The sequence below is a fragment of the Mustela nivalis genome (genome assembly GCF_964662115.1).
Source record: "Mustela nivalis genome assembly, chromosome: 3".
Lineage (NCBI taxonomy): Eukaryota > Metazoa > Chordata > Mammalia > Carnivora > Mustelidae > Mustela > Mustela nivalis.
The window spans coordinates 30,937,097-30,952,682 of record NC_139022.1 but is presented as its reverse complement, the minus strand read 5'-3'; the positions used below and the strand labels follow the sequence as shown (position 1 = coordinate 30,952,682).

The following is a 15,586-nucleotide window of genomic DNA, read 5'->3' as shown; positions in this document are numbered from 1 at the left end:
ATGAGAACCAAAGTCTATGACATGAGGTGGGAGGTGATCAGAAGTGGACTTTCTGGAGGGACTCACACCACAGGTGAGAAGGGGTATGAGAGTAAGAGCTGGTGCTGTCTTCTTAGACTTGTCACATGAAGAAATACTAAATTCATAACATTACATTACAGACAAGTGAAGCAAGATAAATAAAGGATAATGTAGGCAAGAAAGTTTGGATAGAAAAATTAGTCAGCAAGACTGAACAATACCTTAAGGAAAAAGAGCTTTCCAAGATAAGGGAAGAGCCTGAGCAAGGGCAAACTTTACATCCAGGTCAGAAGTCCACACAATGCCTAGACAGAAGAAGAAGGGCTTCTGGATACAATGTTGTGTCCAGAACTGATGTTATACCTGTCCCTAAGAGCATAACCCAAGCCATCCCTTGCTGCACTAACTCTTTTTCCCTTCTTTCTTGTCTCCTCCCCATAGTGCCTTCTACTGCTCCAGCCATGAGTCAGTCCTCCTCTTCCTCTTCCACACCCTCTCCTGCAGAGGGTGGTGATTTGGTCTCCAGCCTTGACAAGCTTTTTAAGGACTTCAAACTGGAAAGTAAAATGGTCTCTCAGGAAGCCATCACATTGATTCAGTCACACCTGGAGAAGGGGGACCTTCAGAGAGCAGTTTCTGCAATTAGTGATGCACTGAGAGACATTGACAATGCCCCTCTGAACATTGCTGTGATTGGGGAGTCTGGGGCAGGGACGTCCAGCTTCATCAGTGCCCTGCTGGGAGTTGAGCAAGATGATGAAAACGCTGCCCACACTGGGTCATTGGAGATAAACTTGGAGAGAACCAAATACGAATACAAAAAATTTCCCAATGTGATGTTATGGGACCTGCCTAGCCTGGGAACCACTCAACTTCCACTACATGAGTATCTGCAGAAAATGAAATTTGGGGAATATGATTTCTTTATTGTCATCTCTGCTACATGCTTCATAGAGAATGATTTGCATCTGACTATGGCAATTAGGAAAATGAAGAAGCATTTCTATTTTGTCCGAACTAAAGTAGACGTTGATTTAAAGAATCTAAGAAAGTTGAAACCCAGCACATTCAATAAGGATGAAGTCCTGCAAAGGATCCGTAATTACTATGTGACTCAGTTGGAGAAAGCCAATATGGGTGACACTAACATCTTCCTAGTCTCCAGCCTTGAATTGTCTGACTTTGATTTCCAACGCCTAAAGACCACGCTTCTGAGGGAGCTCCCAATCCACAAGCACCAAAAGCACCACATCTTCATGCAATATCTGTCAACTGTTGCTGAGGTTGCCATTGATGAGAGGAGGGATTCCCTGAGAAAGAAGGTCTGGTTGGAGGCCCTGAAGGCTGGAACTTCGGCCTCCAGCCTTTTCATGGGTTCATTCAGTGATAATGATATGGAGAAACTGGAGGAGAGTTTATCCTTCTACAGGTCTCATTTTAGTCTGGATGATGCATCCCTGGAAACCATAGCCAAGGACTTTAACGTGTCTGTACAGAAACTCAAGGCAAACCTCATGTCTCCCCATTTGCTATCAGTTGAGAAGGATGATGAGTCATTAGACGAAAAACTGTTGAGATATGTGGAAAAATTCTGCCCTGTTAGTGCCTCTCCTTTTTACGTTGAGATGATTTTCTGTTTACAAAATTATTTCCTTGAGTGTGTGGCAATGGATGCTAAAGTTCTTCTTAGAGAAGACAATTTTAAGGATGTTGTGGGCTCTGGACCAAATTCCCTACTTCAGCATGTCAGGAATGATAATGGGAAAAGTGAGACACCCAGCTCCTGATTCTTCTCAGTGTTGTCATGGTGCCTGGTGCCTGGAACGTTGACTTCGGGCTCCCTTGATGCAGTTCTGTCCCACTGCCCTCAAGGTGTATCATGGACATTTCCATAATACACTCTTGAACAAACTACCCCCTTAGGGACTATTATTTGATAATAAGAGCAATCAGCTCTAAAGAATCCTTCCTTCAGAAGATCTTAGTCCTTGTGTGATGGTTACTTCATAGCCAGCACTGGTTTCTCTATGGACATTTAGTAAAAAAAAATGGCTGTGCACACAGTAGGTCCTCAAAAACGATTTTTTAAATGAATGCATACATAGTGCAATTTTGGTGTTCCTGACATTTTGTTGGGAATGCATACATTCTGATCATTAATAGATTCTCAATTAAGGTGACTGATATCCTCCTTGACCTCTCTAGACTTAATCATTTTATTTAAGAACATAACAGATGGTAAGCTGAACATGTGTCACCGGAAATGAAAGAGAAACATCAACTAACGAAAACCGTTATCTGGGGTAACTTGTGAGAGGGACAAGTGCATAAGACGGGGACATAGTCCAAGGATTGCGTATTGCAACCAACACCCCTTGGTTGCTCTCAGCGTATTTTGTGTCTGAACTTGAGAGGTTAAGGAATAAGAGACAAGAGGATTGTGGCAAATCTAAGTGGAAATTTTTAAAAATTACAAAAGTTTTTCTTAATCATATCTGATCCCTCATCTAATAAGAGGAATGCAAATTAGAAATGTCATATCACTAACATATCGTTTATCATGTCATTACATTGGAGGAGATTGCATAGTTTGACATTCCGTGTCATATTCCATGGGTGAAATGGTTGAGAAATAATTATTGTCATGCAATATTGGTGTTTGCACAAAATGATCTGCCTATAATGTGGTGAATTAGGCCATCTCCATAAAAGTTACACACTCATTTACACTTTACCCAGTGATCTCACATTGAAGAACCTGGGCCATAGAAATTGAGGGTAGATTAATGGCTGGCAGGGGGTTGCAAAGTGGGGGAAATATGTAATGCTGCTGAAAGATCACCTCTTTCAGTTATAAGGTGAATGTGTGGCATGGTGACTATACTTAGTAACACTGTGCAATAATACAACACAATACTTGAAATTTGTTAGAGAGTGGTTCCTCCACCTGCTCACCACACACACACAAAGGATAAATATGTGAGGTGATGGATGTACTAATTAATTTGGCACATATGTGAGTTGATGGATGTGTTAATTAATTTCATTGCAGTAATCATATATCAAATCATCACCTTGTACATTTAAAATAAATATGACTTTGTCAGTTTTACCTAAATAAACCTGGGGGGGGGGGGACAAAACAGCTGGAAAAAAATACAAAATATGTCTGCTTAAAACTATTAATCACAGCACTGACTGAAATGGTAAAACACAAAAATCCAATGTCCCTCAGCAGGAAATGTTACAGCCGCAAAATAGATGACAGGACAAGTGTACAAAGAGGTAACACCCTGTACAATGTTATGTTCTCATCTCCAGGATATACTGTTCAGTGCAAGAAGTAAGTCCATATATCATGTTAGTGATGATCTAAGACAGTGCAAAATATGAATAAATATTTGCTATGTTCTTCAATTTAACAAAAGACAATTTCAGTAATAAAATTCCATTATCTATAGGGGAATTAGTGGTACTGTGTGCAGAGACAGTGTAAGGGCTAGATTTTACTCAGTAAAACTTGTTTTACGTTGGAACACACCACAGTGTTACAAAGCTAGATAACTGTGTAATTAAACAAAAAGACCCAACATTTATAGAAATAGAGAGCATAAAACAAATTAAGGTAATTATTGGCTTAACAAAATAAAAATTATTTCAAGATTCTATTTATTTATTTATTTGCACTTATTTATTTATTTATAATTTTTAAAATTGCAGTATAGTTAACATACAGTGTTATATTAGTTTCAGGGGTACAAACAGTGTGATTCAACACATCTAACCATGACTCAGTGCTCATCATGATGAGTGCACTCATTCCTCAACATCTATTTCACATATCCTCCCACCTACCTCCCCTCTGGGAACCATCACTTTTCTTCTCTGTAGTTAACAGTCTATGTCTTGGCTTGTCTCCCTTTTTTAATCCCCCTAGGATCATTTGTTTGGTTTCTTAAGTTCCACATATGAGTGAGATTCTATGGAGTTTTTCTTTCTCTGACTCGCCTATTGTGCTTAGCACAGCGCTCTCTAGCTCCATGGCAAATGGCAAGCTTTCATTCTTTTTCCTGGCTGAGTAATATTCTGGTATAGATACTTCACATACTTCCTTATCCATTCATCCGTGGATGGACACTTGGGCTCTTTCCATAACTTGGCTATTGTAGATAGTGCTCCTGTAAACATCAGGGTGCAGGTATCCCTTCAAAACTGTTTATTTGTATCCTTTCTGTAATTACCTAGTAGTGCAATTGCTGGATCCCAGGACAGCTCTATGTTTAAGGTTTTGAGGAACCTCCATACTGTTTTCCAGATTTGCTGCACCAGTTTGCATTCTCATCAACAACGTGGGAGGTTCCTTTCCTCCACATCCTCGCAACACCTGTTTCGTGTGTGTGTGTGTGTGTGTGTGTGTGTGTGTGTGTTTATTTCAGTCCCTCTGAAAAGTGTGAGGTGATAACTCATTGAGCTTTAGTTTGCATTTCCTGATGGTCAGTGGTGTTGAGCATCTTTTCATGTGTCTGTTGGCCATCTGTACATCTTCTTTGGAGAAATGGCTGTTCATGTCTTCTGCTTATTTTTGAAATTGGATTATTTGGGAGGTTTTGGTGTTGAGTTTCATCAGTTAGGATATTAACCCTTCATTGGATAGATCATTACCAAATATTGTCTATTCAGTAGATTGTCTTTTTGATTAGTTCATAGTTTCCTTCACTGTACAAACCTTCTTTTTTTTTTAATGTGGTCCCAATAGTTTATTTTTTATTTTGTTTCCCCCGCCTCAAAAAATGTTGCTATAACTAAAGTTGGACACTTCTTGCGTTCTCTTCTAAAGATTTTTATGGTGTCAGATCTCACATTTAGGTCTTTAATGCATTTGAGTTTACTTTTACATATGATGTCAGAAACTGGTCCGGTTTCATGGTTTTGCATGTAGTTTTCCAGTTTTCCCGACTCCATTTGTTGAAGAAAATGTCTTTTTCCCATTGCATAGATTCATAGAGCATATAATTGTGAGTTTACTTCTGGGGCCTCTATTCTGTTCCAGTGATATTGTGTCTATTTTTGTACCCATACCATGTTGTTTTGATTATGACACTTTCTAGTATATCTTGAAATCTGGAATTATGGTATCTCCAGATTTGTTCTCTTTTTTTTTTTCAAGTTTGCTTTGAATATTCAAAGTATTTTGTGATTCCAATTTTAAAATTTGAGGACCCTTTTAAGGGTTCTTTTTTTTAGGTCTGTTTATTTGTATTTTGATAGGGCTTGCATTGAATCTGCACATTGTGTTGCATATTTTAGACGTTTAACATTTATTGAGTTTTCCAGTCCATGAGTGTGGTATATATTTCCATGTGTCTGTGTCATCTCCGATGTCCTTCATCAGTGTGTTATAGTTATCCGAGTACAGGTCTTTTGCCTCCTTGGTTAAGTTTATTTAATCTTTTTGAGCATTTTGCATCTGTATTCATCAGAGCTAGTGTCCGGTTGTTTCCTTTTTTCTATAATGTCTTTATCTACTTTTGGTCTGAGGGTAATGCTGGCCTCTCAGAATGAATTTGGAAGTTTTCCTTCCTCTTCTGTTTTTTGAAATTGTTTCAGAGGAATAGGTTATTAACTCTTCTTAACTGTTTAATAGAATTCATCTTTGAAGGTATGTGGTCCTGGACTTTGCTGGGAGTGTTTTGAATTATAATCCCATTTCATTGCTAGGTATCAATCTTTTCACATTTTCTATTCTTTCTTGCATGAGGTTTGGAAGGGTGTATGTTTCTAACAATTTAGCCTTTTTTTCCTAGGCTGTCCAATGTGTTCTCTTACAGTCCTTTAACTTTCTGAGGTGTCAGTAGTTACTTTTCCTTATCTTCTGATTTTGATTATTTAAATCCTCTTGTCTCTATGTCTCTCTCTCTCTCCCTCCCTCTTTCTCTCATGAGTCTGGCTAAACATTTATCATTCTTGTTGATCTTTTCAGAGAACTAGCTCCTTCTTTCATTGATCTTTTCAATTGTTGGGGGATTGATTGATTGATTGACTGATTGATTTCAGTTGTGTTTATTACATTCATAATCTTCATTACGCCCTTCCCTGTCTAGTGCTGTGTTTTGTTTTTTGTGTTTCTAGCTCCTTTAGATGTAGGATTAGCTTGCTTTCGTGAGATTTGCTGTTGTTGTTGTTCTTGACATAGGCCTGTATTGCCACAGTTTTCCATCTTAGAATAGTTTCTCTTCATCCCTAAGATTTTGGACCATTGTGTTTTCATTTTCATTCCTCTCCATGTATTTTTTTAATTTAAACTTGAAAACAATCTGCATTCTGCTGGTTAGAATGCCATCTTCTGATGTATCTGTTACATCCATCTAGTCCAGCGTGTCATTCAAAGCCACTGTTTCCTTCTTGATTTTTTTGTTTGGATGATCTAGCCATTAATGTCAGTGGAGTGTTCAAGTCCCCTAGTATCGTATTCCTTATGATTATTCCCTGTATGTGTGTTGATACTTGGGTTACATATCTGGATGCTCCCATGTTGGGTGTATACAAATCATCTGTGATTATTATATCTTCTTGTTGGACTCTTTTTTTAATGATAATGTATATCCTTCTTTGTCTTTTCCAACAATATTCGTTTTAAAGACTATTTTGCCTGATATAAGTATTGCTGCTCTGGTATTCTTACTTCCATTTGCATGAAAAATGTTTCTGCATAAGTTTGCTTTCAATCTGCATGAATATTTTCATCTGAACTGAGTCTCTTGTAGACAGATTATACATGGGTCTTGCTTTTTTATGCTCTCACTCATATATGTCTTTTGTTTGGAACATGTGGTTGTTTTACAACCAAATTGTTGATTGATAAATATGCTTGTCTTTTTTACTGTCATTTTTTATAAGTATGCTTGTATTTTTAGTTCTCTCTTCCTTTTTCTTTCACTCTCTTATAGTTTGATGGCATTTTTTAGTGATATACTTAGATTCCTTTCTCTTTATTTTTTGTATATTGATTACAGGGTTTAGATTTGTGGTTAGCATTAGGTTTGCATGTAAATGTTGTGCACATAGCAGCCTTTATTAAGTTGATGGTCACTTAAGTTTGAACCCATTCATTATGCCTTGTACCCCAATGCTTTATATATATGGAGTCAGCCTTTACACCCTTTTAGCTATGAATCCCTTGACTGATTTTTATAGATATAATTGATTTTACTGCCTTTCTGCTTTAACCTCGAGATTGGTCTTGTAAGCGCTTAGCCTAATACATTTGTTATGTTTGCATTTGCCTGTGAAATTTCTTCCTTCCTTATTTTTCTTAGTCCTGATTATGGCCTTTTCTTTCCACTCAGATTTCCCTTTAAAATTTCTTATAATACTGATTTTGTGGTGATGAATTCCTCCAAGTTTATTTTCTCTGGGAAACCCTTTATCTCTCCTTCTGTTCTATTTTGTATTATTATTTTTATTATGTTCTGTTAGTCACCATACAGTATGTCATTAGTTTTTGATGCACTGTTCCAAGATTCATTGTTTATGTATAACACCCAGTGCTCCATGCAATACGTGCCTCCCCTTTTTTTTTTTAAGATTTTTTATTTATTTATGTGACACAGAGAGATCACAAGTAGGCAGAGAGGCAGGCAGAGAAAGGGGGAAGCAGGCTCCCTGCTGAGCAGAGAGCCCAATGTGGGACTCAATCTCAGGACCCTGGGATCATGACCTGATCTGAAGGCAGAGGGTTTAGCTCACTGAGCCACCCAGGCACCCAATACATGCCCTCCTTAATACCCTCCACCAGGCTCAACCATCCCCCCACCCACCTCCCCTCTAAAACCCTCAGTTTGTTTCTCAGAGTACACAGTCTCTCTTTGTTCATCATGCCCTCTAATTTGCCCCCTTTCTTTTCCCTTTTGTCTCCTAATGTTCTTTGTGTTATTCCTTATGCTCCACAAGTAAGTGAAACTATATGATAACTGACTCTCTCTGCTTGACTTATTTCACTCAGCATAATCTCCTCCAGTCCCATCCATGTTGATACAAAAGTTGGGTATTCATCCTTTCTGATGGCTGAGTAATATTCTATAGAATATATGGACCACATCTTCTTTATCCATTTGTCTGTTGAAGGGCATCTTGGCTCTTTCCACAGTTTGGCAATTGTGGCACCTGCTGCTATGAACACTGGGGTGCACATGCCCCTTCTTTTCACTATAGCTGTATCTTTGGGGTAAATACCCAGCAGTTCAATTGCCTGGTCATAAGATAGCTCTATTTTGAATTTTTTGAGGAACCTTCACACTGTATTCCAAAGTAGCTGCACCAACTTGCATCCCCACCTACAGTGTAAGAGAGTTCCCCTTTCTCCACATCCTATCCAACATTTGCTGTTTCTTGCCTTGTGAATTTTGGCTGTTCTAACTGATGTAAGATGGTATCTCAGTGTGGTTTTGATTTGAATTTCACTGATGGCTAATGAGGATGAACATTTTTTTCATGTGTCTCCTAGACATTTGTATGTCTTCATTGGAGAAGTGTCTGTTCATGTCTTCTGGACATTTTTTGACTTGATTATCTGGTTTTGGGGTGTGGAGCTTAAGAAGTTCTTTATACATGTTGGATATCAACCCTTTGTCTATTGTGTCATTTGCAAATATCTTCTCCCATTCTGTGGGTTGCCTCTTTGTTTTGTTGTTTTGTTTGTTTTGTTTTGTTGCCTGTTTCCTTTGCTGTGCAGAAGCTTTTGATCTTGATGAAGTCCCAAAAGTTGATTTAAAATAATTTTTTAAATCTCTCTTCTCCCTCTGGGATCCCTCAATGGGAATCTTATTACATTTATTATGTCACCAAGTTTCCTTAATCAATTAATTCCCATTTTTTGCCACTCTCTTTTCTTTTTTCTCTTCTTCCTGGTTCCTTTTTATTACTCTGTCTTCTGGGCCATTGGTCTGTTCTTCTATTATTTCTACTCTATTTTATCTTCACTCTAGTAAATTTTTAATAAAAGTTATTGAGTTCTTCATGTCTTACTGGTTTTTATTTCATATTTTCTCTTTTTGTCTGGTCACTGAGTGAGATCTTCTACTCTTTATTTTTTTTTAATTATTTATTTCTTTGACAGAGAGAGAGAGGAAGCACAGGAGGGGGCGAGGCAAAGGGAGAGAGAGAAGAAACTATCCTCCAAGTGGAGAACCTGATGCAGGGCTAAGACCTTGAGATCATGACCTAAGCCAAAGTCAGATTCTTAACTGACTGAGCAACCCATGAGTCCCTCTACTCTTTCTTTCTATCTTGTCACTGTATGAGATCTTCTACTCTTCTCAATGTCAGCATTATATTTATGATCATTACCTTGAATTATCTATCAAGTGTATTTCTTAACTCCATTTCAGTTAGCTCCTTTACTGTTATCTTGTCCTGGCTTTCATTTGGTATATATTTTCCTTCTCCTTATTTTGTCTAACCCTCTGTGTATGATTCTATGCAGTAGAAAAGTCAGCTAGTTCTCCTGACCTTATAAGCAGTGTCTTTAAGAAGAAGAGGTCCTGTAATGCACCATAGTCCAATGTCTCCTGCTCACCAGAAACAGGTGCATCTGTAGTGTGTCATGTGTGTTCTGTGTGTCCTACTTAATATGATTTAAATGGATTTGCTTTCATTCCAGCTGACTGCTCTGGCCCCATTTGCTTTCTCTATAGTACCTGTTCTCTTAAGGGGGCTTTTGGAGGCTCTCTGGGTTTGTATTTGAGTCAGAGCAGATGCCTGCTCACAGTCCACTTGGCAGGACTATTGTCACACCAAACAGCAGAATACTCTCCTTAAGTTGTCCCTGAGGCTTTAGTTGTGGGTAGTCTGCAGTCAGGCCAGATGTCTGCCCACAGTTTGTCTTAAGGTTGTAGTGACCCCCCAATACAAGGCTTCCCCTTGTGCAGCCTCCAGTGAGGTTTTTCTTAGTGGGCTGGACTGGAAGGCAGAACAGACATCTGTCCCTCGCCCACTGCTATGACTGTAATTAAACTCGTATGTGTGTTTATCTCCCCTTATCTATGGACTAAAAGTCACTCTGGAGTGGAGCAGGACACAGCTGGAGCTGCTTGCAGAATGAGGGAAATCAGGAACTGCTTTCGAGGGACTTCTGCTAGGTGGGGCGGATTGACGGAAACAAGTCCACTGGAATACATGGAGGTGGGGTTCGCAGTGCTAAGGTAGGTGTTGGTCCCTGACCCCTACCAGGGTTACATGAAGGATTAGATCCCTCTGGAGATACTTTGGAGGGACTCCTGCACAAATGAGACATGTTGGATATGGGAGGTACACTCCAGAATGTGGAGGTGGTTCATGTAATGCTAGCAAGCTCTGTAGAAAGGGCTCATGCTGGTCCTGCAGGTGTTCTGGTAACTAGGTGGCAGTGGAGAGAGAAGTGGCACTCAGCAGCTCCTTTGCTCTTGGAGAAGTCTCCTAAAGATGCTTGGCCCTCCAGTGCACATTCTGAGATTAGTAAATAAATCTCCTTCCTGTGCACCCCAGGAGACTTTTGAGACCTCTGCATCTAACTGTATCTCAACAGTGTCGTTTGTTTATGCTGTTTCTTGAAGATCTGGGGCCAGTTTCCTATGACCTTTGGCTCACCCAGAGCTGAGTCTGATGACTTTTCAAGTACCTGTTGTTAAGAACCACTGATTATAAAAACTCCTACACTTAAGCCCCTTTGGCTTCAAAGCAAATGTTATGGGTACTCATCTTCCTCATGCCAGGACCCCATGTCTGGTGTGCCTGATGTGGGCTCTGTTTCTCTTCCTTCTCTGTGTTTGTGGTGTCCTTCCACTTTGTGGTTAAGGACACTGGGAGTTTTGTTCTTGACTGCATCTCTGCCCTTCCTTCTATTTTGCATATGGCCTCCTCTCTAGGATTAACTATGGAGAGTCTGTTGTAGCCATGTGGGGAGGGGAAACTCCAGGGAGCCCACACAAGGGAAAACAAGTCTCCATAACACAGCGCCGCAAAAACCAGATGGACTGAATTCCAAAAGTTTGTACAACCAGCAGGACTTGGAGCCTGCAGCTTTAAAACTCAGCTGGCTCATCACTGGGTAAGCCTGGAGGGCCAGTGAAAGATGGGTCCCCACCTTTAAAGAGACAACAGCCAGCAGAGAGGGAACACAGAATGCATAGTTTGTACAAAGCCTGGGGTAAACAGGAGGAAGATGTCTTTGTCAGGATTTGAGAGACTGTGGGTGGACTCCTCCAGGAACAAAGGAGCTGACAAGTGCCATTTTTTCCCCTGCCCCTCAGCATAGGCACGGAGCCACCTGTATTACAGGAGGCCCTGCACAGACACTTGCTCCCTCACCTGCTGCCAGTGTGCACCACCAGGGCTAGTGCAAGTACTGCTAGTGCCACGTGCACCCCACCTAGACACTACACACATGTAGTGTGCCCCTGGCCACTGCTGCTGCCAAACACCAAGCCCCTGGCCAGTGCCTCTAAAGCAACTGTGCTCCCACCAACCATTGGGGAACTGGCCTAGGATTGACAGCTCCATGCAAATATAGATATGCCACATGTGTCCTGTCTAGCTGCTATACACCCCAAGAGGCTACCTCACTCCACCCCAGCCTCTGCATGCTCAGCCATGACTGCCCTGCTCATTGCCACCACTGGACCCCACCAGGGCCCCGCCACTGCAGCTAATGCATGCCAAGCCCCTAGTTTCCTGCTGTACTCAGGAGACAGGTTAAGTATGTGATGGGGATTAAGGAGTGCACTTATCACAAGGAGCCCTCGATAGTCTGTGGAATATTTGAATCATTATATTGTATACTGGAAAGTAAAATAACACGATAGCTAATGTTACGGTTTACAAATTTACAAATCAACATGAGGAAGTGAGCTGTTTCAAGTGATCAATAAATCTGATAAGCTGCTAGTCAGACTGAGCAAAACAAAGAGACAAGACTAAATTATCAACAGAATAAATGAAATGTGGGACATCAATCCTGTTCCCATGGACATTAAAAGGATAATAAGGAATACTAAGAGCTCTATGTTCACAAATTTAACAACTTTCACAAAATATACTAATTCTTTGAGAGACACAAACTACCAAAGGAGACAGTCTAACCAATCCTTACTATTAACTAAAATGTTTCCCAAAAAGAAGAGAGAAGGACGGAAGGATAAAAAGAAGGAAGGAATGAAAGAAGGAGGGAAGGCAGAAGGAAGGAAAAATTCCAGGTCTATATTTTTACTAGTAAATTCCACCAAACATTTAAAAAAGAAATAGTACTAATTCTATAAAGGTCTTCCAGAAGAGGAAGGCACACCTTCTGACTCATTTCATGAAGCCAGTACACCTCAGTACCAAACCAAGAAAATAAAACACAATTACAAGCAATTAGAAGACTAAGGAAGCAACCTTCGTGGATATAAGCATGGCAGTATTCACAAATGTTGGCAATGCAGTCACAGCAATATGTGACAAGGCTGATACGTCACAACCAAGTGAGATTCTCTCCAGGAATCAAAGCTCTGTGAACAGTAGGAAAAAAAAAAAATTTAATCACTCTAACACATAGGATTGCAATAAGATGCAATGAGAAATAACCAGTAACAATCTCAATAGATGCAGGAAAACATTTCAGTAATACTTACCATTCATTTACTATTAAAAAAAAAAAAAAACTTTCAGAGATGGTGCGGGTGGCTAATTGGTTGAGCATCTGGCTCTTGATTTTGGTCGAGGTCATGATCTCAGTGTCCTGGGATTAAGCCCTCATCAGGCTCCCCTCTCAACATGGAGTCTGCTTCACAAACTCTATCTCTCTAAAAATAAATAAGTCTTGGGTGCCTGGGTGGCTCAGTGGGTTGAGCCTCTGCCTTCGGCCCAGGTCATGATCTCAGGGTCCTGGGATTGAGCCCCGCATAGAGCATTCAGCTCAGCAGGGAGTCTGCTTCCGCCTCTCTTTCTGCCTGCCTCTCTGCCTACTTGTGATCTCTCTCTCTGTCAAATAAATAAATAAAATCTTAAAAAGTAAATAAATCTTAAAAAAAACTTTTATAAGCTAATAATAGAACTTCCTTAAGCTAATGAACACGATTCTTTTTAACAAATAAACTAACAAAAACCCTACAGCTAATATCATTTTTAATCATGTTATTAAAAGACTAATTGCTTTCTCCTAATAGCAAGAACAAGACAAGGATATCCTCTCTCAGCAATCTATACTACATGCTACTTGAGATCTCACTTTGTGCAATAAGACTAAAAGAAAGGTATACTTACTGGAAAGAAAAAAAACAAAACTCCCCCTGTCCAAAGGAGACATGTTTTTCACCAAAAAATCTCAACACGGGGTGCCTGGGTGGCTTAGTGTGTTAAGCCTCTGCCTTTGGCTCAGGTCATGATCTCAGGATCCTGGGATGGAGTCTCTCCCTCTCCCACATCCAGCTCTGTGCTCAGCAAGAATTCTGCTTCCCCCTCTCACTCTGCCTGCCTCTCTGCCTACTTTTGATGTCTCTCTCTCTCTGTCAAATAAATAAATAAAATTTTAAAATACAATATCTTAACACATCCATAAAAAACTCCTCAACTAGGGACGCCTAGGTGGCTCAGTTGGTTGAGCAGCTGCCTTAGGCTCAGGTCATGATCCCAGCGTCCTGGGATTGATTCCCACATCGGGCTCCTTGCTCAGCGGGGAGCCTGCTTATCCCTCAGCCTCTGCCTGCCATTCTATCTGCCTGTGCTTGCTCTCTCTCCCTCTCTCTCTGAAGAATAAATAAAATCTTAAAAAAAAAAAAAAAACACGTAAAAAAAAAAAAAACCTCCTCAACTAATAATCAGTGAAATGTCACAAAAAGGAAGTCCACTTTACAAAAGTAACCCTGTGTTCTGGTAATGAAAAATTAAAATTAAATTTTTTTCAGTAAAATTACATCAAAACAAATAAATGAAATACTTAGGTAAAAACAACAAAATATAAGCGGGAGCTATACACTGAAAACTACAAAATGTGATGTAGGAAAATAAGAAGTTTCAAATACAAGAAAATACAAAGTGTGTTCATAGATTGAAAGCATCACTAATGTGATGAGGGCAGTTTTCCCCAATTAGATCTATAGATTGAAAAGAATCCCAACCAAAATCCCAAAAGCTTCATTCAGAGATATAGACAAGCTAATTTCAAAAATACATAGGAAAAACAAGAGAAACATAAGAAAAAAGCAATTATGAAATTTATAGGAATAAAGTTTGAAGCCACACACCTTATTCTTACCCCATTCTTTTTTTATTGTTGTTTTTGCATTTTTTAAAGACTTTATTTTTAGAGCAGTTTTTGGACCAAAGCAAACTTGAGTGCAAAGAACTGAGGCTTCCCATAGATCCCCTCATCCACACAGACAGGCCCAGCCTCCTCCACTATGAACATTCCCCAGAGAGTGGGTCCTTTGTTAAAATCCATGAACCTACACTGACACACCATTATCACTCAAAGCCAGTAGTTTACATTAGGGTTCACTCTTGGTGTCCATTCTATGGGTTCGAACAAATGGAAATCTAGTATCACACAAAATTGTTTCACTACTTCCTAAAATCCTTTTTTAGGATTCTAAGACTTCCTAGAAAATCAGCATAATTGGGACATTGTGGTATGGAAGAAAGGATAGATATACACAACAATGGAACAGAATAGAGTTGACAGAAATTGACCTACATACAATTAAACAATTTTTGACAACTCCTAAGGCAATTCAATTAAGAAAGAAATGTCTTGTCCAGAATGTTGCTGGTAAAGTGGATACCAATTTGGGGTGGTGGGGCAGTTAACAAATCGACCCAGATGTTCCCTGGAGAGAAGGTTTGTGATGACAAATTTCTTTGTCCTAAGTTAATTTACCTATGTTGTGCCTCCTAATAGTTCCAGTGTCTCCATGGAGCACTTTCACTGTCCCATACTTCTTTTAGTAAACGTTAAATTGCCTTAGGACTTTGTATCCCCACAAGGTCCCTTAGTGAGTGATTCAATCCCTATTTTGAGGGTAAAAGGAAATGCTTTTGAGTGATATGCCTTAAGTTAGACATCTTGAAAGGTGCACAGCCATGCTCTCTGCTCACCCTCAGACAAATATCCACCTGTGCACATGATGAAGTTCTAGAACCTAGGTAAGGTTCGATGGGCTGAGGTCTGGAGCCAATGACCAAGAAAGAATTCTTGAGACATCTTTGGTGCAAAATGGTGGTTTATTAAAGCATGGGGACAGGACCCGTGGGCAGAAAGAGCTGCTGCCCGGGGTTGTGAGGGATTGCAGGTTATGTACCCTGCGGCTGGGGGAAGGTGAGGGAAAAGGGAGGTTTCAACCAAGCTTTCATATGCTAAAGAGGGCCTACAAGGTGCAGGGATACTGGAGGTCTTTCTGCTTGATCAATGTTGTCTTTTGGCAAGCCATTCACATTTCTGCTATCAAGCATCTTTGTTAGTGAGATTTGGGTTTAGAAGAAATTTAACTTTATTTAGGGCTTGAGGAACTGAGTTATTTGCCTCTGGAAATTGTGCTATTGTTAAGATAGCTTCTTT

At 39.9% G+C, this 15,586-nt stretch overlaps 1 pseudogene across 1 annotated transcript; it reads left to right on the top strand.

Annotated features, from left to right (window-relative positions):
- Positions 1–1,808, top strand: LOC309861902 (interferon-gamma-inducible GTPase 10 pseudogene; annotated as a pseudogene). Its single transcript has 2 exons — positions 1–73; positions 463–1,808. The product of its transcript is annotated as an interferon-gamma-inducible GTPase 10 pseudogene (transcript).
- The last annotated feature ends 13,778 nt before the right edge of the window (positions 1,809–15,586 follow it).